This window comes from Amblyomma americanum, chromosome 1, assembly GCF_052857255.1.
Source record: "Amblyomma americanum isolate KBUSLIRL-KWMA chromosome 1, ASM5285725v1, whole genome shotgun sequence".
Classification (NCBI taxonomy): domain Eukaryota; kingdom Metazoa; phylum Arthropoda; class Arachnida; order Ixodida; family Ixodidae; genus Amblyomma; species Amblyomma americanum.
Window position 1 is genome coordinate 245496692 of NC_135497.1, and position 26031 is coordinate 245522722.

Below are 26031 nucleotides of genomic sequence, written 5' to 3' on the forward strand. Positions count from 1 at the left end.
GTGTAGTTCCCACAATCGGTTGCTAACAAACACCATGTACCCGGAGAGGATTCAACGAAAAGTAGTAAGGCTCAACCATGACAAATACAAATATTCAAGTTCTCTTACCAACCCTGCAGCCTTCTCTAATCATTATCTAAGGCGAGCAAAGATTGTCTTAAGTTTTTATTCTTGTTGCTACACAATCTTTACAACATAACCCCGCTGAAATATGTGTCTCTTTCAAAGTCATGGCAAACAGGGCATAAACACGATCATACACTGAACGAATACGCATGTCGTACCGACACCTTCAAGCATTAATTTTCAGCTTTAGTCCTGCGCAAATTAAACCAACTGGATTCATACATCACCAGCTCAATTTCCCTTTTTAAACTCAACGCAATGGAACCTGTCCCAAAGCGGTAACCCGGTGATCGTCGTCCATCCTTCCAGCTGGTAGTGCAACCTGTTCACGTTCCATCCTCATGTAATTTTCTCTTTGTTTTCGTGCATGTGCGTGTCCTGCTCGAAGAGGCCATCTTTTTTAATTTTGTTGGCTTGTTCATTGATACAGATGTAAAATATTATACCAGCTGAACTAACTGCTACCCTGAACCACCATTATTACATTATGAAATTAGGATTGTTTTCCAACTCAGGGTTTTGAGTTTGATGTTATTGAATGTTAACCTGCTATTTCCTTTGTTATAATTCTTGACTACTTTATTTCTAATATGTAATTATGATGCATTTTTGGTTACTCTCAACTCAAAGTACGACTGATTGCCCACCTGTGATGGTCTCAGAATGAGACTTGCAGTATTGGAAATAAAAGAAATAAATAAAAATATTGATGTCATTTAGATGTCTGTAAGGTTCTCACTGCGTCTGTTTGCAGATACATTTTGAGCGACGGAACGCAAAGCAGGGATCAGGGAGACTACAGCGATTGTCTAGCAGCGCCATACAGAAAGACACGCATTAAACAAATGCACCCGCTGCTATGTGCAGCTGAACGCGGGGCATACACTTGCTCGAAGTGGCCTTGTGAGACACCGTCTAAACTCCCCCTCCCCCTCCTCCAGCCATCCCCTTTCATACCTTCACCATTTTCAAATGCGACTTCCTCTACAGCTACCAGAGAAATGGTCATCATCATGACAGACATCGCATATGTGTAGGACGAGAGCACGCACCCCATGTATAGGGGGAACTCACAACGCTCCTCGTGTGGCTGTATTTTGGATTTCTCTAATCTGTGAATTCAGGTGCAACGAGGCACTGTTCCGTAAATTTTCTCATTGATGGCTAATAACAAGCACGGCAAAGTTCAGTTTCGTAATTTCTGTCACTTCTTATTGCGTCAAGAAGGCCTCATTTTCCATGTGGCCTGGGTTAACCCTGAATGCCTTGTAGTGAAAGATCAAGTCGGCTTTGTAGCGGACGTAGCGCAAGTCCTCGTAGTGTGTGAGTCTTGTTCTTTATTGTCCGCGTCTTCCCATTCTCCGGAGAAGGCTCTGCCAACGGACATCCCAAATCCACGCTGTTTACAAACTCCGCCGCACATCATCGGAGCCGTAAGGGCCAAAACTCCGCATAACAGCCCGACAGTAAAATGCATCGGGCGAGGTATAATGTCTGGCATCCACCTTTGTAACGTAGCCAGAGATTGTGTTTTGTTTTGATGTCCCAGGTGTATAATTCTGTCTTTTTGAATATGCGCTTGGGGATTTTCTGGACGGCGCTAAATGATAACCGCGCATTCATATCTATCAATGCAGGTCTCCACTATTCTAAGTGGGCATGCACCTATCTCTATCGTTAGAAGCAGTCAGAGTAAAATTTGAAAATTACAGCCTTTGCAGTGCCTAATACTTTTAAATGTCCAGGAAAGAAAATAACAACTCTGTTCACTCCTTTCACTGACTCCTTTCGGAGCACGACTGAACGTTCACAAAAAGCACCAGCCATCGCTGATGTGCACGCGTATACTTACTGCCGCGTTTCGTTTAGCTTCGTCGCATGTACGGAGTAAAACGGCGCATTGAAGATACATGCAAAGAAGCAGCGTCTTCAAGTCCGCGGCAAGCGTTCCCACCTGGCAATCGTCCACGGGTACCGTGGGACTGTTCTTCGCGAAGCTCATCTGCGCCTCGTTGCGGCCCCGGAAGCGAAGTGAGCGTGCGTGGTCTTTGGTACGCTGGCTGTACCAGGCGTTCACGTTGTTGCACACGAAGGTAAAGTTCCGGTACTCGCCAGAGCTCAGGAGGCTGAGGAAGCGCAGCTGCACGTCCCCCACGGTTCGGTAGCGCAGCCGGAAGCCGCCTTTAAGGCTGCTGAACCACGAGAACGCATTGCTGGCAGCGGAGGCGGACTCTGGCTTCTCCCACCAGCGCGCCTTGGTAACATGGAGGAGACATTGCAATCATACGCGCTGCCTTCAGCGACTCTGATAAGGTTTCCGTGCAATGTTAGCGGCTGAAGTATTGTCGTTTTTTTCTCAACTATCGGCATTGAGCTGGCATCACTCGGGCTTCGCTTCCCTCTGCAGGCAGGGGGCTTATTATTTTTTATTTCTTTTTATTTTGCCCAACAGATTCCTTGTACATACAGGGCGATTTTATTAACCATTGGATATATATATATATATATATATATATATATATATATATATATATATATATATATATATATATATATATATATATATATATATATATATATATATATATATATATATATATATATATATATATATTAGCAGACAAGTTAAAGGAAATGAGGGGCCCGTTTGACAAATTTATGAAGGGAGCCAACAGTCACCGAAACCAAGGTGCATAGGGGAACGTTAATTTTTTTTAATGTGTTATGCTTATCAGTGGGATAATAATACTTAGATTAATAAATCGCTTAAAGAAAATTACTTATAAAGCAGCAGAAAAAACAACCATGCCGCCGGTGGGATCCGAACCCACGACCTCCGAATATCGCGTCCGGTGCTCTTACCAACTCAGCTACGGCGACGGCTGTCCAATCTGCTGCTCTTGTGGGTATTTATGTTTACTCGGTGTAAGCGAGCCTTCAGAGTGTTCACCAGCGCCACCCTCGACCATAGCGGCGGACGTAGCACGTCCTGTAATACCGCGAGCGTGACGTAGAACGTCATCTAACGGCGAGGGTGGAAACTGTGCGAGAGCCCTCTTATGCTTCTTATGGCATCAAGACTGCCAGAACCAAGACCCTCTTTAAGCTATTAGCAGACAAGTTAAAGGAAATGAGGGGCCCGTTTGAGAAATTTATGAACGGAGCCAACAGTCACCGAAACCAAGGTGCATAGGGGAACGTTAATTTTTTTTTAATGTGTTATGCTTATCAGTGGGTAATAATACTTAGATTAATAAATCGCTTAAAGAAAATTACTTATAAAGCAGCAGAAAAAACAAACATGGTTTCGGTGACTGTCGGCTCCCTTCATAAATATATATATATATATATATATATATATATATATATATATATATATATATATATATATATATATATATATATATATTGGGGTTGTGTTTAAAAACAGTGAAAGATACATCGGTGCGGTCTGTTGACCTAGACTGTACAGCAAGGTGGATATTGTGTACCTCACAAGGATCCATAGTTCGACAATTAATTGGCTCAAATATAATCACAATCTTCTTGTTTTTTTATTTTAGGAGCCAAGAATAATCTGCGAAATTGATGGCTGTCTGCATCAAATTTGAGCCCTGTTTTTTTAATATTTTTAATCGGTTACGTGGTTTGAAATATCCAACGTGAAAAATATCCTTTTGAAAGCCCGCTGAGTTGGCATTCCCGCATTTCCTAGTTATATAATGGCGGTGCTGCGCATGGTATATCGTCATCGAAAAGTTAACTTCTTCTACATCATGAAATACGCAAAATGCGGCTGTTTTGATGCATAAGAAGTGCAAGAGACTTAAATTTATCAGTAAGCAATGCGCAAAAGCCAACTCAACACGCTTTCAAATGCGTATTTTCGACATAAGCTATTTCGAAAGACAATGCCTATCAAGAAAATTTAAAAAGGCAGCTCCCTTCGATGTTGACGGACATCAATTTCGCAATATAATCTTGGCTCCTAAAATCAAAAATAAAAAGTTTATTCGTTAGTGTTATTTAACTGATATGTTAAATACTGTAATCTACGCTCTCACGGAAACCCTTTTGGTGGGGAATGTCTAGTCGGGAATAATGAACCACTTCACACATTCTATCTATTTTTTTAGGGGCCAGCTATAGCTCTAAATGACTGTCTTTTCTGCTTCTCGCTTTTTCCTGTCATCGTTTTCTTTGCACTTTCTTTGTCACCATTACCAAAGAAAAGGGACCAAGATGAAACCTTTGCATTTTTGTTATCTTGGTCTCCTTGTGATGAAAATGCCATCTTGTAATACCACAACGTTCCGTCCGGCTATATGAGGCACATTCGTTTATCTCGCACACCGAAACAATATCGCATCACACATATAGCGGCAGAAGAAAATTAAACAAGCTGTCCGTCATTCTGAAAAAAAGAACCTATGGATAGAAGGCGGAGGAGAGATAACCTTATTAAACTAATCCATGAAAGGCCAGGGTTATGCGCTGCACTGGCCAACTCTATTCTCCGGCCGACCCACCTGGACAAGCGCGCCGAGTCCGTGTCCCCGTCGGCGAACACGCAGGTCTCTCCGCCGGCGCGCATGCCGCAGAAGACGCGCACTGCGTCGTCTGGCACGTCCCAGTTGGGGTCCACCCAGTACCACCCATCAGCGGAGTCTGGATGCGCGAGCCACAGGTCGCGGCACGATCGAGACGGGTTGGGCCGGGAGCCCACAGGGCACCGGATCTGCTCTCTCTCGCGCCGCAAGATGTACACGTTAGCAAAGATGTGCGTCAACGTTCGGCTGATTTTTTCGTACGCCACTTCGTCCTCTGGCTCCGCGGCGGCCCTAGAGTTCCTGCCATCGTCGTCATTGCCGTCGTCTCCAGTGATGACCGCGTAGTCTTCTTCCGTGCAGGCGTTGCCTAATTTTTCGAGGCTACGTTTGAACCTGTTGTGCAGGTCCCTCTGGAACAGCATCTCTGGGGGAAACTGAGGGCCTTAGCCCGGCGGACCCTGGGAATCACGCACGCAATGCGAGTTAGGAAAAAATCAATTCACCTTGTTTGACTAACCTGTCCGTTACACTGAGTGCCGTACAGAGTGCCTGTTCAGGGCTCTTTGTTCGCACCCCCAAAATTCTCCCTATGCTCTCTAACAACAGTTTGCTTCCCTAGGATTTGACTCCTGCATGCTGCAACGTTCGAGAATAAAGTGACGTAGTTCTTACGCACGCACCGTATTGACTGATTTGCAGCGCTCATTACTGAAAGATGTGTGAACAACCTTAAGACCAGGTCGATTATTTTTCTGCTCCGACAAGAACGCAGATCCTGGGCACATATTCCCACAGTGCAGCATGCTGCACCGGGGTGTTTGTCCGGTGCTCTGGACTTCACGTTCTCCAGGAAAGTGCGCTCTCTTCACAGCGTTATATGTTCATGAACTTCATGAAGTTTCATCTCAGGATTACATTCAAGGTTTGCCGACACAAGCTTCAGCAGAATGCGCGGCTAATTACTTATTTTCATCCTACAGGTGACACTTCTTGTCTCATCAGAGTGGTATCATCACCGAGACAGATATAAAGGGGTAACCGCATGAAGCGGTGTTCCTGGAGACAGGACATACGATGGCGATGGCTGTCGTCTACCGCGGCCCCAGGTACGCCCGCACGAAGCAACGAGACTTAGCAACAGAGCGGCGCATTTTCAGTGCCGCTATGTTGCACCGCCTCACCGTTGTCACCTCGTGTCATCAGGGGAGTATTACGGTGCTAGTACCCCCCTCCCCCCCCCCCCCTTTTAACACTAAACTACGATAAAAGCCCTGATGAGAATTCCCCTGGCAACACATTGTATTTCTAAGAGACATGGCGCTGTGGTGTGAAACTACATTCCGCGGTGCTGAGACTTGCAATAAGTGACGTTTCTCTTTGTATTATTATTAACAATACATACGACACAACAGGCTTTCTTGTTCTAATCTTACCAATCATTTACTGAACTATTTTCATGCATGGCTCAGACGTAGTAGGGGTCAGCGGCTTCACCGCTGAAACCATGCTAGAAAAACAAACTTTACTCTCAAAATAGCTAGATTGGAAGTTACATACCCTCAAAGCATTCTGTTATTAGCTAGTCTCGCGAGCTGGTTTCAGGCTATAAGCGAAATTTTCTGCAAACCCAGAAACTGAGCGACGTGATGAGCGACAGTGTCGCCAACAATTATTGCCACACGCGGTTAGCGCTTCTCAGCTCTCCCGATATTCTTCCCGTTCCCACACTACACAATGCTTCTTGAAGAAAAAGCACGGCAAACACTGAAATTGACACGCTTAGCAAATTGAAGCTATATAGTCAAACATCGCTCTAACGAAACTGTTTATAACGAAATAATGGATATAACAAAAGAATACCTGTTTCCCTTCGAAGCTCTCTTAGGAGACCATGTATTTAATACCTCGTTTTTACGAAGCGAAATATGCTACGACGTGACTTCATGAATAGAAAGTGAACATCACTGGCCATTTCATGCTGAGTTTATCCATTTGAAACGACACGCCGCAGTTCCGTAGCCATGCGATGCGCAAAATCGAAATGGCTGCGCATAACGGGCTCGCTACAACGCCGCACAAGCATACGGAAAACTTTTCGCATGAGGCCCGCATGAGCGTTTCTTCGGACCATTCGTCGCCTTCGGCGCGAGATGCCCGCGCACCCATTTTTACCGAACCTCGAGCCCGCGGCCCACACAAAAATGCCACTTAAGACGGCACGCATTGCTTGCTGCATCTCGACAGAGTAGCCAAGTTTATTGGCACTCCCCCGCTCTCCAACCCACTCGATGTGCATGGCTCGCTGGGAGCGCGCTGTGCTTCTTCGGTGCCGTGTGCAGACGAGTTTCGGTTTTTGCGACCTGACGATATCAACACGCCGCTTCTTTCACAAAGTCAAGATTAGTGACAGCGGCGGAAAACAAAAGCCCTAAGATGATTTCCCTTCACCAGAACGCGGCCACAATCAAAGCGGTCGCATCGGGTACAAAGTGTCAGGTAGCAAGGGGCTTTGACGTCGCTGCGCGCCAGCCGTCTGCAATATTCGGCAACAAAGAGCCAATCACTAGCGCCGTCACCCGCAGTATGCAAGGAACAGGAAAGAAGGTAACAGACATATGTCTGCGAAGCAGTTGAGGGAGCTTTCAGAAATTATAAAAGGTTCCGCGGTAGACCTCAGTCTAGTGTACTCGTCCCCGGCAATACATTACTGTCCTACAGTGAAGCCTGCAACTCATGCGTCATGCGGGGAAGAAAACCAACTCGGCCTATATAGCCGCGGAATCGCCGCCGCGCCCTCTTTCACCTGTGTCCGTATCTGCTTCAGAACCGAGAAAGTTGGGCCAAATATTCTGGATGAGTTTCATCCCGTCCTCTATGACTATTCCTTCAAGACTCATTTGCTAGGCCCCGCGGGAAATAAATGCGCCTGCGATGGCAAGGCTGACATGTTTAGATCGTGTACCTATATTGGGCCGCGTCGGGAGCGTTTGGTGAGAATGTTGGAGACTGCCCAAACACCGATCGGCGGCAGACTAAACACCACACATTTGTTCCTCGGTCAACACGGTGCCAGGATACCCGTTGACATGTGACAGCTGTGGCGAATGTTAATGAGGCTGTAATGAAGTAGCGGTCGTACCGAAATGATCTTGGACCCCCTTCGACTTAGCCATAGTGAAGATTCGCTGCATACCAAAAAAAAAAATTGCTGCCTCCACGGAAAAGGGCTGACATCATAAAATAAAGGTGGCAGCGGTTATTGACCTTGCACAAGATGTTTTCGTTGCCACCGCCGTGGCTCAGTGGTTTTACCGTTCATGTTCTGAGTCTACGATCGTGGGATAGGATCCCGGCTGCTGCGTCCATATTTTGGCGGCAGGTAAATGCAAAAATAGGGTTGTGTGGTACACATGGGCAATGAAGAGACGCCGATGTTGAGGGCCGAGGATTAATTTCGACCACCTTGGTTTGTTTAACATGCACTCTCATCGCAAAGCGCGCGGGCGATGTTGCATTTCGCCTTCATTATCGCCAGGTTAGGACTCCAGCCCGCTGTTTCGGGCACAGCCGCCGATCACCATAACCACTTAGCCACTGTCGCGGGTCGAAATGCAAACTCGTGTGGTTTGCGATCTCATGTCTGCTCAAAAGCTTCGGGACGTTAAAGGAATACTGAGTAGGTGCTTTCCTTAGCCGCGAGAGCCCAGAGATTGTAGCTTTAAGCTATGCTCTAGCTCCTGACCTGTCAAAGATCAGGAGTGATTAGTTGTGCTTAAGCAGTTTTCTTTATGGTCGTCTACCGACTACACTGTGATGTTTGTCTCGTTATACCACAAATGCAACCAGTATACATCTCTCCTCTTCACGCTTCCACTTTCAGCTCAAGTCAAAAGCTTCCGGCACCCACAGTTTCCAATTGGAAGAAAGGCAACGGCTTGAACCAGTGCTACCTTTCGACGAACAGTTGAATTTTGTAATAATACGGTTTGCATTTTGTAATGATATGGCCTAGTATTTAGGCGAGCTCCAGGAGTCTAGAATTAATAGCCGCTTAGGTATCTTTAGAAGTAAACTTCGGCGAGTTTACCAGGTCCAATTGGTCCTGCAATGGGCGAAAAGATTTGCAGAGCTATTTCTTTGAATGCCCTGTCCGCTTCCAGATGTTACGTTAGTATAACCTTCAATATACTATTTACGTAACCGTTCTCTCATCCGAGATACGTTTTCGTATGAGGACATATATTAGCAGCGCGCCTAAATAATAGATCGGCACCTGTCATACACTTGGTGTTTTTGTTTAAAACAAAAAAATTCTAGTAAGTATATGCGTGAAATGGTGGGGATATTCCTCGAAATTGCAAACAGAATAAAATGCAGAAGGATACCAATGAAACTGCCTGAAGCTTGGCCATGTTAACCGCAGTTTTCTAAAAATGAGCTTTTTGAGTTAGAAGAACGGTTTTTTTCGGCATAGCATTGTCTGTGGTGTAGCACCCCAGAAAACAGCTGAGACATGCAAACTAGTAGGCTGGTTAACTATTATTCAATAGCTAACTTTTTATTTCTTACTGTTAGTCTCCTTACTTATCGAGAGGCGTGTAGCCCTTCGTAAGTAATATTCATATCAGTTTTTAGAATTTCGAAAACTCAGATGCCTTCGGAGCTGTGGCCCAGCAAATTCTGCCTATATTGCGCCAGAGTACATGCGCTTTCGAAAAGCTTTCAGGCAAAGCAACCTCTACATTGCACGTAACTCGTCGAAATAGACAAAATTTTCCCGGCCATAGCACCGAGTGCAACAGAGTTTTCGAAATTCTAATTCTCATACCAATAATACCTACGGCGGGCTACTCGCCTCTCAGTAATTGAGGAGCCTAACGGTAATAGTTAAAAAGTTAACTACTCAATATTAGTTAAGTAGCCTGTTAGCACGTCTTAGCAGCATATTCTGACAGCTGCACCGCTGACGATGCAATGCCACAAAAAGCACTCTTCTAGCTAAAAAAGCCGATTTATAAAAATAGCTGAATATATTAGGTGACACACCCCGTATGCATCATCTCTAATGCACTGACCTATTCAGCTTTGGTATGGTATGCCTGCAGTATACTGTCTAAATAAAGGCACGATAGCAAGGCCTGTGGCTTGGATGCTGTGACCAACCCTGTATTTAGAACCTCTGCTTTACATGCTTTTATACATTTTTGTTAATCTCCTGTGTAATGGATGGCGTATACACCTGGCGATTCGTTAGGTACTCTGTTAATTTGATAGATTTTGAGTCAAGTTTTAAATTTTGACGAAAAACTTGCAGGTTCTTTTCAGCGACTGAACAAATTTGCCAAACGTGGTTTTTCCAGTATACAGTCTGAGATACAAGGATTCCCAGATAAATGTGTAACTTCATCCACTGTGGTTAGTAGGGTAGATCCGAGTACACTGTCGAAATCGTTTCGTATTCGTGAGCGGCAGAGCCACTCTATTTCCTAGTTTACGTGCACTTTCCAATATATTTCGACTCCAGAGCATCCTGACTCGTATAGCGCATGCACCTGGCTGTCTGAGCGTCACTCGTGCTTATCAGCACAAATCGCACAGCCTTTGTCAGGAATTGTTCGCCTGGCGGCGTAATGCATGCGTGCCTCATAAACCAGCACACTTGTATTTTCCCCACTAACCCCATCATTACGGAGCAGCCTTGTGGCATGTTGCATTGTCGACAGAACACAAGCGAACGCGCAACGCCCAGCGGACTGTGTACACGGCGCAAATTCCGAATCTGCGGCTCATAAACATCCTTTTGCTAGTAGGCCTGGGTATCCTTTCAAAGGTAAACGTCCGCACAAACGTGAACGGAGCGCGCTATTGCCTTTCAACATTTATCACGAGTTACCTAATTGAAATTACTTGCTGGTGTTGGACGTTGATGCGCTCTCTCGTGGACAAAGTGTTTCTTCCCCTCCGATAGTAAATTCGCGATTGAATTTAAAACGCAACAGAGTGCACTTTTTGCTTATGTCCTTATCCGTACATTTCTCTAGTAGTTACGATTGTGTCAATAGTGCCTGTTGTGTTTCCAGAGCTGCGCTTTCCCCAAGTTACTGCGAGCGCGGGTAGTGCTGTCAAGCCGAACTGCACACGCGCACAGGTATCCAAGGTAATCCCACACACAACTGAGAGAGTCAACTGGGCGTGTTTTCCGTCATCTTCCCGTGTTTTTCGTGTCCATAAATTACTGGGCAAAATAAAACACTGAAAAATTAAAATGCGGTCAATCGTAAAAAAAAAAATAATTCGGGACAAAAATGCATCGAGTTGTGTTCCTGGTTATATTGTAAAGAAGTATAAACCTGCATTTTTCGTTATAACTGGCCGATTGCCCACCGTTTCCTTCGAAAATCATGCAGAAGCCTGATTACTTCCTAGTCACATGATTTCAGAAGAACAATGGCCTGCGGTAGATATGCTTCAGCAACATCCAGGTGCGGATTTGAAAAAACGTGCAATGTGTGGCTTAGGTCACACCAAATTTAGCCAACACCCGTTCACAGCCGAGGCGAAGCCCAGTCACTTGCAGATCTTACACTTCAAACACCTTGTGAATCCGTCTCCCTGTGCGTAAGTGAACATAAAAGTGCCCCACCTTTTCTCCTGGTTCCACCGGTGGCGCCTTTTCTCCCCATGGTCCTTCGAACCCCTGCGACAGATTCAAGAAAAATGTAGCGCACAAAGCAGGAGAGAAAGCAAAAGGCGAAAATGCTCTGCTCTAATAGCGAGGCGAAAAAGGCATAGCGCAGTCCTCAGCGAAGCCACCGGTCACGGCTTCGTTCTGAGCGCTGGCTGAGTATCTGCCTGGTGCTGCTAGATCGGTCCTGGGCCGCCCAGCCCCACAGTTAATCTTAATAGCTTCAATTTACCTCCACTGAACCTTGTCGTACGGCCTTCCCGAGGACGAAATTTTCGAAGAATGTGCCATATGTTCCCCGCAGAAGTTTCATTTTTGAATACCCAGAAATTCTAGACAAGCGAATGTGTCTACTGGAAATAGCTTATGAACGCCATTTTTTCATGTACAGTAAGATTTCACTATAGAAATCAATGTATCCGATTATCGCCCGTCGACAGACTTGTACTTTTTTTGCTGTTAACGTTTTTCTTATTCCCAAAAACGTTCCCCATTGGTTCTCTAAAGCAGTTTCAAATATTCGATGCGAGCGATGGACAAACTAAAATAAAAATTTTACTAGCATCGGAAGAGTAGACCGTTACCTTTTATATTTCTTTAGTAGTATCTTACAATATTTCCACAATTAAAAAAAATCTGCAAAAATTCTGAGCCTCGGAGAATGTGCCGCATAATGCCCGCAAACGTAGTTTATTTATTTATGTGTTTTTATTCATTTATCAGCACCTCTACAGCATTACAACGGGGGGGGAGTAAAATACACAAAGCAAGAGCGTAAATACAACAATTACATCAACAATAAAAATATGCAACACTGGAATCAATTCAGCATAGAAGCAAGAGAGTCATTTGATACGACAGTTGCAACAGCAACATCAAGTAGATTCCATTCCCTGATACTTCGGGGAAAAAGGACATTTTGAAGAGGTCTGTTCTATAGTATATTTCTTTAACCTTGTTCCTGTGATCATTACACGACGGAATGTAGTTGGGACAAAGTATGTACCGACCCGGCTTGGCCGGGCTTCCCACGTGGCTTGAAAAATTTCATCAATGTGCAAAATTGCATTGGAGTAGGCAGAAATATGGTTTCCTTGGCTCTGTGGTCCTTCAGTACACAGCCGTGCCAGAGAGTTAGTCGAATACCTTCGATTTTTTTCTTCCTTGTTGCAAGATCTCAGTTAAGTTCATAAGCGGCAAAAGCAAGCCGGCATCGCTAAAAGACCAAGTGTTGTTCGAATAATAAATACAAGCAGTGCGAATAGGGCTTGATGACTTTCGCAGCACCGCACCGTAACTAGGCTGTGCCTACAAAATAGCTACGCGGCTGACGTATACTTCCCTTCCGACCCTCAGGACCTTCTATCCCCTGGACACCTTCGATGCCCTGAGGCCCCGCGTCACTTTGCAGCCCATGGTCACCTTTCTGGCTGTCGGCCCCGGGTGAGCCCTGTGATAACGGGTAGCACGTGTCAGAACAAACGCTGCACCAATTTCGGCGTCACCAAGAAAGGTAAGGCAGGAAATCCATAGCGCTCCAAAAAATGCATAAAGCTCATAACGATAGCATTCCTGCCTATACAAATCACTGTTATAAAGTTGTGCATGCGTACGCGCGAATAAACACAATGACAAAAGCTCTTCATCAACGAGAACACTTTCCGCTGCGCCGCCAGAAAGACACTCACTTTGTCCCCTTTGTCACCAGGCAGCCCACGTGGACCGTCGTCACCTTGAATTTCTGAGGGGTAGAGAAGAAGTATAAACAGGAGTTGTCATTCATGACTAGAGCACGGCATTAATTCAGAGTCACAGTATCTCAAGACAGTTGCCTAACCTCTCGTGTCGCAGGAGATTCTTGATAGTTTCGTGTCAAAGGTACACTCAGGTCAAACTGAGGTTGGACTGCAGCTTACGGAATTCTGACAAAGAAGGGGCTATGAGAGAAAATGCCACTTTTATGAGCCTAAAAATGTTAAAAAATGAATCACAGGTGCCTCTACCATCGTCAGAATTCGTAGTCGAACAGCGGTGCGTCAAAGGTTTTTCAGTCAGAACCCTGAGGCTTGGCTACAACGCCAAGCCCTTCCAGTCTATGATCCCTGAGTATTTTTCTGCCTTGACCGCCATAGCCTGAAAATGCCATGGAATTGATTTGACTCCGTACAAATGTTGTATGAATTAGTGCTCAGTTTCCCTTTAAGACGCGTGTGCGGAAAACCACTTCATATTCACAGAGAAGCGCGCACGCAGGCACACACTTTGTGTCCGGGCAGGGCAGACCCTCAGCAGAAGCGGACATCGAGCAACCGGAGCGAGGCCTGGCATGCACGGAGAACAACACGCATACAGCACCCGGAAGCGCCGGGTCTGCCGGTGGGCGGCGAAACGTGTGTTACGTGGGCATAGGCACACCATCACTGAAACCTTATTCACCTCGAAAAGCGGTTTTCACATATATAATTCATTACATTAGCGACATGAAGCAACTGTCAACGTAAAAAAAAAAAGCTCCAGCAGTACGGCGAGCCCCTTCTCAGTCGCTATACAATAAAACCCGACCTTGCGCCTTGTGGTCAAATCATTTCATGCATTGCAGGGCACTAGTTACAGGTGCGCGGAAAAAAAATGGCCTTCTGAGGTGCGCTGCACGTGCTCTAGAAAAGGACGAAGTCAGCGACAGCAGCTCTGCACAGGAAAAGCAAAACAAAGCTTTACATCTCATTCCCCGCGTCCAATGGCGTCCAACGTAAAAACGCGAGGAGTGTGCGTACGTGGTATCATACATGGAAAGTGCTGCTGGTCGTCGCCATTGGTGCTCGTAAAAGGTGAGGATCAGGAGACCAGGAAGGGGTGGCGGTAGTACCGACTAAATTTAACAGGGGAAGTGGGGCTAGTTGGTGCTTTGTACTTCAATGCTTATTGTAACCAAGTGAAACACAAGGGACGAAGGAGGAAACAGGGAGAACGGTGCAAGCAACCTCAACTCTGCTTTATTGCACGGACACGTCACATTTATTAGACACGTCACACTCACACTGAAGTAACAGCGGTGGTCGGTGGCGACGCCGCCGGCGCGACAGGCGCCGTTTTTGGTTGATGCCCCAAAGAGCAGACTTGAGTCGAAAGAGAGAAATTGCTCAGAAAATTACGCAGCTTTGAATAAACGCCCTGATCCTGAAAGAACACTAAGTTATCACATTGAGCTGATGTGATAGCTTCAGACGTTAGTCCGCATCCCGGTGATAAAGGCGCAGCTTCGCTCGCTCAGTGTCGAAAATGATACGATGTCTCTTGACCATAACAATCGAAGGAGCCTATATTCTGATCGAGGGCTCCTATGTGGATTTCATGGCAGTTATAAAGAGCTGCGATCTGATCCGTGTTATGCCTGGATTACCCCACTGCAGGAATGCAGGCGTGGTCTGCCGCTATGTAGTCATGTGTAGACAGCAAGCATTCTCACTAAACAAACCCTTATGGGCTCGTTTAGTAACGTAAGTAGAGAGCAGTAGCGTGGCAAAACAGTGACGATGCATCTACGCAATGTCTTCATCTCTACCTCAGATGAAAATGAGTATCTGCCTTTTCTTCTACCCGGGGATGTCACACGTTCCATGGGAGGCCGTTATGCGTACGTAAGGAACGAGGACGTAGGGTGCGAACGGGCGCAGACATTTATTGCTCGTGACGTGGCAACCAAACACGAAGCACACCATCACAGAAGAAGGGGGGAAATGTGGAGACTGCAAGCCCGTGCGAGCGCGGACCCGAGTACGAGCTAAGGTGCCCACACTGTAGCGGTGACCAAGCTGTTAAATCATCCCCCCTCGCATCCGTTGGGTGCCTGGGTTCAATCTCCCGCACCGGCGAATACTCACCAAGTTTCAAATGTTTAAAAGATTTCACATTACCTGAAACACGGCTCTTCTGGGCTGAAGTGCATGGGAAAAGTCCTTTTTTTCTTTTAGAGTTAAGCATATCCAACATTTCTTGTGCCCTAGAAACATGCGTGCTTACAACTACACCTTCAAGTATGCTACATTTCTCTTAAGCCTGCAACCATCCACAGGTGCACTGGAAAACAAACCACACTGTTTTAAGTAACCTAGCATACTCAACATGCATGCAGAAGCGACGTTACGCAATATTTTGCAACGGGAGCTCTACTGGTGTTTTGCGAGATCGTGCCGTCGTCCGCGCTGTCCCCGCAAACTGCAACTCTTAAGTGGATGGATGATTGACCGTGCGTGGCGCCGCACGGGACGCATGCATACACTGCACCCCTACGCACCTCCCCCCTCCCCCTCCCATCCTACACTCACGCCCACACCCGCCGCGACTAATTAGTGCAGCCGGCCCCTCGAGCGATTTCAGCGAAGTGCATTCAATAAATCTTATCCGCATACGAAACGCAGTTACTACCCTCATACTATAGCCTCAGAGTTTGGCATCGCCTTAGAAATCTCGTGAATCTACATTACCAAAAGGCCTAAACTTCCAGTCACTTTTGCTTTCAACTTTTGAGGAACACTCATAAACCGCGACGTACTTGTCATCAGTGAGCTGGCGGACCGCGAGTGCGAGGTGCGCAGCGAGCCAGCAGGACTCTTGTAGTTTTAGACCAGCAGTCTGCAGTCTCGCGGGTAGCAGTCCGTTATGTGAATTGTCAAAATTTGAGAGCGTTCTATGCTCCGCGCCGAGGCGAAGAGGAAGTGATGGCTATTGTTTTCAGTCAGCTAGCTGCACGTCTTAACACCACGAAATTTTAGAACTTAAGCAAATAATTTTATTTCCACCCCAAACTCTTGGGCGCCCCTGTAACCAACACCGCTGGCGAATGCTTAGTGTTAAAGCGTACACGTGACGGCTTAGTGTGCACGTGCGCCTGCCCATATTTTCGTACCTAACAGAGATGGCGCCGGATGAGAATGCTGGCGCAATAAATTTTCGAATTTATTCGGCTAACTGCTTTTCAGCGAGGAACAATAAATAAAAAAAATATACTTCGGCTCAAAAGTAAATTGCCTTCCATCGGCATCTCTTTGGCCTGCAGCAAGAAGGCCTAGTCTGATATCCTGCTTTCCGCATCCGCGCTAAAATGACTGGTTCCGCCCCGTTACATTTCCACTAGTCTGGTTCGTGCAAAGATGGGTTGGCGAGACATGAGGGAAGACATCAGACAGCGTTATCGGTCCTTTGTTGCTGAAGAGATTGCCAAGTGGCTGTGTATAGCGGCGCGTTGGAACCTCGTCGCCGAGGCACGGATGTGAACAACCAAGAATGAAGAGGAAGAGCCGACAGCTATTAGAAAGGAAGAAACAGAAGCGTCAGAACAGGCACCGCGAAAAGATGGCGTCGGGAGGAGATGGCTATATCTCGGAAGAGGAGAGGGCGCGCATTTTGAACGAATTCTATCAACGAGCGACTCCGGAAGATATAGAAGATCATTCTGAAGAAATACGACGATTGGTCACCGGTAAATCACCTTACAAAAGATTCAAGAAGCCCTCTGATTGCCCCAACTCCTCCGCTCCAGCCGGCCAGCCGGGGCCATTAGTGGACGCGGACGGCTGCGAGCACTATGAAGGTGAAGGCGAGGGCTTGTGGCACCTGCCGGCTCTACCCCGCCTCGGGACCCTCACGCGTGGTGGGAACACAGCCCAAACCCTGCAGTAGGATCGGCGAACCAAGCCTCCGCGCACTGCCGCCGAGGGGAGTGAGGCGCCCACGCCGTAAGCCGCCCACATCACCAGAAGGTGGCTCCGAGTGCATCCCTCGTGAAACTCCGGACGAAGGTGCGGAACCCGCTGGACCATCCATGGAGGACCTCCTGGACCACCAGATTCCCATAAAACGCTGACGCGGCTGACGAGAAAGGGCTCGCCCGCGTTGGGGGTGCGCCACTACGAGGACGGAGACGGGCAACTTCGAGGGAGCTTCAGAGAGATCAAGGGCACCTACGAGAGGCGAAAGACTGGTGCACGCGCTTCAACCGGGCTCATTGACTGCTTCCGCTAAACCGTGATACATGGTGAACCCAAACTGGTTCCAAGATGGCCTAAACTAGACTGTTGAATTTCCGTGTTGTGTTAGTCTGCTGCCTCTTAATCAGAACAGCGCAAACTGACTCTCCTCCTCTCAGCGCCGCCACTATGTGATAGATTCTTTCAGCGTTCTTCTGAAAATAAAGGCGCCTCCCCCTCGCAGGTCCATCCCGAGGCCAACATGAGTCAGCCCGCCTGAATCTCACGTTCTTTTGCAGAAAGCCACCGTGGAAGGTTTCTATTACGTCATTCGATGATGTCGTTCACAACACTATAGAGACCTTCGTTAACATACTGGCAGCTGTAAAACTACCTTTAGTCTTTCAAAGGCCGTTTAAGGGATGCCATAATCAACATTTGTACCACGGCGTTCAAAAGCCGCCACTTCATGGCACATCTGGGTCTGCCACTCGTGACAAGGAAGACACCACAGCGGTACTAAGAATCAATTTTCCATATCTGTGAAGCCTGCCGCAAAGGCGAAATACTAGTACGATTTAGTAGGACTTTCTTGCAGGCGTGTTGATTCATTTCGAGGACTGTAAGTGAGCGCGCAAAAGGACGAAGAAAAGAACAACCACGACACCATGGGCCCAGACGGCGCAGTCTGCGCCTGCTGTGTCGTGGTCATTTCCTTACTTCCTGTGCTGTTCGTTTTGCGCAGTTTTAAACCTTGATTACTAGTACAAGTGGAATATTTTGCCAGTCGATTCAAGAAGAAATGCTGTTGCCAGAACGAGTTATCCGGATTCGAGGTTTATGCAACTCGAAAGCCGCGCTTTTTGTCCAGAACAGAAGGAAGGGTGAGATCAACCATATTTCTCCGGTTGTCTGCATCATTATAGACTGTCATGGCACCCAAAAATTTCAGGGGACATTAAACCCCTGTTTAAGGCTATGATGCGATGTTTAATGCGTCAATGCCCATAAATTCGGTGTTTGTCTGTCTCTACTTAACATTCATAGATCCCTGGGAGTCCTCATACCGCTCCTGACGCGTAGGTGCAGAGGTTAAGTTATGCTCCACTGCCCTATGATGGCAGGGGCTGCCTCCGGTGTGACTTGTGCGATCCAGATGGCTCTTCCCCAGGAACCGTTAATCAGTCATTAATTTAACCGTCACCTGAGAAGGTGCTCCGTGTGCTAATAATTAGGGGAGAAGGTTGTGATGACGCCGCCAGGTCATGTGACCTTGGCCCTGCTGCCTCGTAACGCGCGTAGAAGATGCGCGTACTCGTCACATCGCAGGCTGCGTACAAATGTGTTCGGTACTTGCTTCAAGCGTGGGCATCTTCGCTGCATTAACTAGCCAAGTTCAGCTGTTGATCGTTATAGAGAGCGCTGTGGTGATGGTAACATTTTCTTGGCCGAAATCTAAGCATTTTGAAGAAAAAGCGATACGGCACAAGGACCAAAAGAGCGCATATCGAGAAGGGCATTCTCCGCGTCACCGTCGCTGATTATGTGGACGACGGTATCTTTTCTCTCTTTTGTTCTTGCGCCGCTGCGCTGTTTCTCCGTCATATCAGAGGAACTCGCCCTTAAGTTCCCCTCATCTAAACAGGGCCTTGTTGTGAGCACGTTCAGTTTTCGCGATGCAAATTGTGAAAAAGTGGTATGTTAAAGGCAGAAACAAATAGAGAAAAGGCCTTTGTTTACGTCCTGTGAACATGAACAGCATGCAGACTTTGATAAAAGAAACAGGCAACACAACCGTCAGCAGTGCCGCATCCTGCGCTCCCATCTCCGGAAGTCTCTCATGGCGAGGAAGGAATTCTGTGCTTTCGTCCTCACTGATTATACTGATTATGTGGATGTAAGCGCACGATGGCATCTAGGGACAGTGACACATCTCGACTGGAGCGGTGCCCTGTCGCTCTCAAAGGAAAAGCTTGGCGCGAGAAGAGCACCTCGCGCAATCGACGTCATCGCATGCCGAACCGAAGAGTCAAGTGGGCACCCCGGATTGTCACGTCCTTGCACCACCGTACCGCGAATTAATGAGGCTTGTCACACGTCATGTTCTTCTTAGTCTTTTCATACGCCCTACGCCCTGCAAAATTCACTACTATATATGTGCTGGAGCTTACATCAAAATCGAGACGCTTCGGTAAATGCCGATTCAGCTAAAAACAAATTTCATGTTGTAGTTGTCTATTTTTTTAGTTCGGCGGCATTTGTCACCATGTTGATCGTCTGGCTCCCTCTGTTGGCAACAAAATCTGAACGTTGTGTTCGAAAATATCACAATAAAAATACATTGTTAAAACGAAAATATTCATTTTCGGTTGTTTTTTTCTTTTCATGCTGAATTCCTAGCCACGCAACTTGTGTTGCTTCGGCAATGAATCTCGGCAATTATGTCATGAACCTAAGGGTTGACCGCTCTTTCGGATAAACGTCACATTTAGAGGAGTGGTCTCACTTACGATATTTTCTGATGTTAACCGCGTCATTTCTGCAGGCATGTTGGCATCAGTAAATTCTGAAAAAGCAACTGATGAGTATATTGACACGAGGATTGGAAGTAGAAGAAGAAAGAGATCGCAGCCTCTAGAAGTAGACGACGCTGAAGTGTAGGTCCGTTTCTCTGGTGCCCTCGTTCAGCCGCTGCAGTTCCTTTTCAGTGTAACAACTGTTACACATCTTGTGGAGCAGTGCTGTGTACGCTTCCCGACCTGCGTACGCGTACGAGATAAAGACGGCACTCACACCGGTCCATCAGCGCCCAAGCCGCCGCCTCCGCGGTGAGACACCTGAGTTCGGGCCTCTTGACAACCCGACGAGGAAGACGCAGCCTCGACCGACGGTCCCACCGGAAATGGCCACAGACAGTAGGTTCCCGGCTCCCATCCTCTACCACATGCCGCGAACGCCGCCATCTTTTCACGGCGACGTGTACGAAGATGCGGAAGACTTGCTGGACACCTTCGAGCGGGTCGCCCGCTGCAACGGTTGGCGCGACGACCGTAAGCTCCATAATGTGTATTTTGCGCTCGAGGACTCCGCTAGGACATGGTACGAGAACCACGAGAGCAACCTGTCCACCTGGGAGACATTCCAAAATCTCATTGCTACATTCCCCAACGCAGACCGCCGGGAGAAAGCTGAAGCTGCGCTTCGCTCCCGTCACCAGCGGACTAACGAAAGCGTTTGCATGTATGTAGAGGACATGACGCGCCTCTTCAAGCGTGCTGACCCATCCATGGCGGAGGAGACGAAGCTTCGCCACCTCATGCGCGGGGTCAAGCAGGAACTTTTTCCCTGTCTTGTGCGCAGTCCACCGCGTACTGTTGCCGAATTCCTCACGGAAGCGACTACCATGGACACGACACTCCTGCAAGGAGCCCGGCAATACAATCGGGATGTAAGCACGCTTGGGCCCGCTGTTTCTTCGATGCCGCTAGGGAGTGATGCGGCCGTTTTGCAGGACCTAATCAGGTTGATCGTCAGGAGGAATTACAAGCCCTCCAGCTGCCTCCCAGCGCGCCGTCTGTTACATCGCTGTCTAAAGTCGTCCGGGACGAGGTGCGCCTAGCAGCACAGCAGCAACAACTGCCTGAGATCCCAAGACAGACTGAGGTCAGACCAACCTATGCATCTGTCCTCTGCCGGGCCCCAACGCCAGGCTACGACGTGAATACCGCGACTCACGCAGCGCAGCAGTCTGGTCTTTCCCCTGTGCCTGCTCGACCAGCTTATCAGCGGCCACGGAAGTGTGAAGTGTGGCGTGCACCGGACCGGCGGCCCCTTTGCTACCACTGTGGTGAGGCGGGACATCTTTACAGGGCCTGCCCGTACCGCCGAGTGGGTCTGCGTGGTTTTCGCGCCCGACGACCTTTGCCCCCCGGAATGGCGAACGACCATTTGAAACTGAAGCTCACCGGTCGGCCCGTCAGAGGCCTGGGACATACGGTCGCTAGGATCCTAGGTCGTCATCTCCGCTGCGTTACCGTTCCCCAAGCCGTCGCCGAGACGCCGGCTACCCTTAGCGGCGTTCTCCTAGTCCACGCCGGGAAAACTAATTCCAGCGGTCTCCGCAGGCAAGGCCGCTGCTGTTCGGAAAACTGAAGATCCTCCGCCGCCGATATACCGATACGCTGATTCCTCACCGGGGCAGGGTAGCGACAGCATCCGACGCGCTACTTCTGATTTCCGTGTGACGATTCACGGAACTGACACCATCGCTTTACTTGATACTGGGGCTGACTATTCCGTGATGAGCCACACCCTCGCCCAGGAATTGAGCAAAGTTTTGACACCATGGTTGGACCCTAGCATTCGCACGGCTGGAGGTCACCTCATTAGCCCGGCCGGAAGGTGTACAGCCCGAGTCGGCATCCGCGGTTTCGTCTACGTGGGTGAATTCGTCGTGTTGAGCGAGTGTTCGAGAGATTTGATCCTGGGCCTCGACTTTCTACAGGCAAACGGTGCTGTGATCGATCTACACGAGGCACGAGTCACATTTTCGACGAAGGAAGCCGTGGCGCACAGTAACACAGAAGGCCCAGGAGTCAACGCTCTGCGTATAGTCGAAGACGACGTCATGCTGCCACCACGGTCCACTGTACTGGTGTTAGTGAGGAACGACTCGTTTCACGACTACGAAGGTATTGCGGACAGTCACCCTTCGCTGTTGCTCGAGAAGGGTGTGGCTATCGCGCACGGCCTTGTTGAACTGAATGACGGCTGTGCGACAGTTTTTCTGACGAATTTCACGAACGAAATTCAGCACCTCGCCAAGGGAACGGCCGTCGCCTTCCTCGACGACATGGATAGGTTGCCGAATCTGTGCCCCGTACAGGTGAATCTTCACGACGATGCCGCACCAAGTAACGCCCTTCAGAAGGTTAAAATCAACCCGGAGTTGTCACCTCATCAGAAGAACCTTCTGTCGTCGCTGCTACTTGATTTTAAAGATTGATTTCGCGGCGAGCTCCAAGGTCGGACGTACGCCGGTAGCCAAGCATCGCATTGTCACCGATTCGGCCAGGCCACCAGTTTGTCAGCGTCCATACCGCGTTTCGCCTAAAGAGCGCGAAGCTATTAGGACGCAAGTCGATGAAATGCTTGCAGACGACGTTATACAGCCGTCAACAAGTCCGTGGGCGTCGCCGGTGGTCCTGGTGAAAAAGAAAGACAACACGTTGCGATTCTGCGTTGATTACAGGAAACTGAATAAACTTCAATAAAACGGAGAGTTGAGCGAGTTGGTACATACTGCTGGGAATAACAGCGCGTAGAACAGGTGCAGGGTCCGTTTCTCTGGTGCCCTCGTTCAGCCGCTGCAGTTCTTTTCAGTGTAACAACTGTTACAATATTATCTCGGTTTGGATATATTTTGCCAATTTCGCTTGTCATCATGCTGCTCCTAGCATGTGTTCAAGAAATAAGGCAGCGTGAGCCGTAATTTGGAAAATAAGTGGGCTGAGTAGAGACGGCACACTAAACGTGCAACAGAGCTCTTTCATCACACAAGTTGATAAGTCGCCCCTCCCGAACCTGGATATTCCCTGCGGCTACTACAGGCAGGTTAACAGACGGTGGCGCCGCCTATGAGCCGGGATGTCAGCTATCGGCGGCGCCGGGCAACCTGTTTTTGGTCTCTGCTATGCTCGCGTTTTGAGCACCGCTGAGCTGTTGGTGTGAATGCCGCAGGCGACGTAACAGTCTGCTAGTCTCTGAAATATGGCCCAATCAGTGGGTTATATTTCCATGCTCGTGTTCTATGGGTACTCCAGCTACTGGTATCATCAGAGAATGTACAGGTGTATGCCGTTCAATAAGTCATACCTTGACACCGCGAGGACCTGGGAACCCTTTGGGTCCCAGCTGGCCTGCATGTCCCTGAAAACAAAATAGGGAGCATGACAGAAAAGCATGACGTGATTGCAGCAGAAGCACGTTCTGATAAAGCCCCTTGTATACATGCATCAATAAAATCGAGGCCGTTAAACCTCATTGTGCCGCATGGCGACACCGTAACAAAACTGAATCGTCAGAACGCTCGAACAGGCGCCACTTTCGCATAGATTTCTCCCTACGGTGCCCATTATAACAACACATTCGCCTCCATTTGTCCACGAGAAATCCTTAAGCGTAGTGAAATAGTTGGCAACATATTCTTTTTCCTTTGTTCTGCAGCGATACCGCAAAATTTCGGGTGTCAAAATGTCGCCTAAAGATCTCGGTGTTACATCGCAGCACACAGCACTTGACAGCCCACAAAGGCGCAGGAAAGACCTCCCTGTCTTCCAAGGCGGCAGCTCAGAGGTGTGAATGCACTTTGAAAGTTGGATAACTACATGCAAAAGCATAGAAAAATGATTTCACTGAACAATGCTCCATACTTAGGCTGCCTCTGCATGTCGCAGTAGGTATGAGATAGCTTCACGCGGCAAGGCTGTCTACTAAATTTACATGTTCAAAACTGCGCCTGCGCTTCAGAAATTACGACCAAGTAGTTGCACGGGTTCAGTACTGCAACGGTGTTTTTCTTCTTATGTGCAGGTACTGTTCTGAATACGTAAGTACGGGAGTAGACCCAGCTTACAGATTTACAAAGAGGTCATTTCATTGGAGCACTCGAAAGAAACCTGACATGCTCAGAGGTGTACCTTTCAAACGCAGTTTGCGGCAGCAATGGATGATTGTTTTTAAAAATCCCCTATGTTCGCATTGGAAAAACAATGAAGCATGAACCCCTTTCTTTTAATTTAAATAATACTTGAACAATTTCCGCAATGACAAACACACGTGCTCTAGCGGCATATATATGTTCAATAAACCCAGCCGCCATTTCACTGTCTTGTTCGCCGAGGCTACTGTCGCCGAGGCGGCGCACTTATGACGCCCGATGACGATCCTGCAACATCGATCAGCTGGGAATCCGCATCGCGCACATCCACCGCCATGGAGCGCAGCGTTCGTTCTCTTTGGGAAGCATTATTCCGATATTTTGGCAGATGTACTCCAGGAAATAGTAGCCTGGAAATAGTAGCCTGCTGCTAGGTCACACACCGCGTGGCACAAAGACAGGCTCCGTAGCGCATGCGTATAGTGTATGCATATTACCAGGTCACCTTTGCTTCCGGGAAATCCAGAACTTAAGAGCGGTCCCTGCAATGATGAAGATATGCGCGCGATATTTAAAAAGCTTGGGATACGCACCTTCTGACCGCGGTTTCCCTCGGGTATAAGCTCAGCTATCTAATTGTTAAATGTCAATACAGTAACATGCCGCCTGATGTTACGATTTGAAAGGTACCTTGAAGGCGCAGTCATCTATGTGCTCAGCAAGTGAAACCTGTTCTCGTCCCTCACGATACTTACGTCATTGAAAGCTTGATTTATTGTTTATTTACTGTCGTATTGCCTGCACTAAGATCTGGTACGGGAAATCTTGCAGCCTTCTTTATCATGTCGCTGAGTGGATGTGTCCCTCGAGGTGATGCAGGCAGATATAGAATTCCCCATTCTTGTCTTCTCTGTAAGACCATGAAGTAAACAGGGAGACGTGAATAAAAACATAAAAACAAAACTTCAGGACATACTTTTCAAGGCTGCATTGTGGTTCTTCGTTCTCCTTGCGCACTGATATCCTAGAAAGCAGGGCTCGCGAAAAGAAAAACGGACACACTTTGTTTTCAAAAGGTGCACAGAGATGTTCTTTACTGTGACGTTTCTGGAACGGCTGTTGCCCAAAATCTGCATGCGTCTCATGCATTGTGTTCAAAGAAGCTTTAGCGAATGCAGTCTAAAAAAGGAAGAAAAAGAATTGCCCACTATGTGGACTCATCAAACTGTTTACTATCTATAGTTGGCTCTCTACTCACGGGCATTACGTCGGCTCCTGGAAGGCCTGGAAGTCAGGATTTTCTTCTAGGCCCCTAAGAAGTCCGTAAACATATTTGTATCATTGCGCTACACTAACGATTATGTTACTCTAAGAATTTTGCGAAGGCTCGCTAAAATAAACCAGTGACCGACACGCACGGATTTCTTGACATCAAGAGAGAGGTATCGAAATAGCCCCTTTAGTTCTGTGCGCACCGAAGCAGTGTTCAGCAGGCAATAAATGACGAATGCCATGCGTACCAGTGATTCTTATCGTAAGTATGTGAAGAATAAAATGCGTACAAATATATGCGCCATCTAACACGCACGGCAAGATTGTTTGAACCCCACTTCCCGATACCAAGTGCCTGCCATTTTTTCCTGCCTAGTTTGCATTTCCTGATTTCTTTCATTTAAAACATGATTTGTAATCTGAAACGTCTTCCTCACTTCTCTCGTTCAAAATGTTCAGTCTCCGGGTTCTCGAGCAACCTTGTGAGTTTTTCTCGAAATTACATTTTTCAACATTCCAGCCAACATGGTAATAAAGTTCTCTCTGTGTGTGCAACAGGAAGCAAAGCTAGTTGCATCCCTTCGTATACGCGACTATAATGGTTTCGCTGTGGTTGCCTCTCTGCAGCAACTGAAGCGCTGTGATAAGCAGCACTAAGCATTCTGCGACACCTAGGCACGCTTCGACTGGCAAGCTGAATAAGAACCTTCAGCGCCATAGAGCACGCATTTCGACAAGAAGGAAGCTGAGCGACCATATATCGTTTGTTGCGCG

The 26031-nt window shown here is 47.7% G+C and overlaps 1 pseudogene; it reads right to left on the minus strand.

The window, feature by feature from the left end:
- Positions 1-312: 312 nt before the first annotated feature.
- Positions 313-26031, minus strand: part of LOC144116431 (uncharacterized) — a 32999-nt pseudogene continuing 7280 nt past the window's right edge.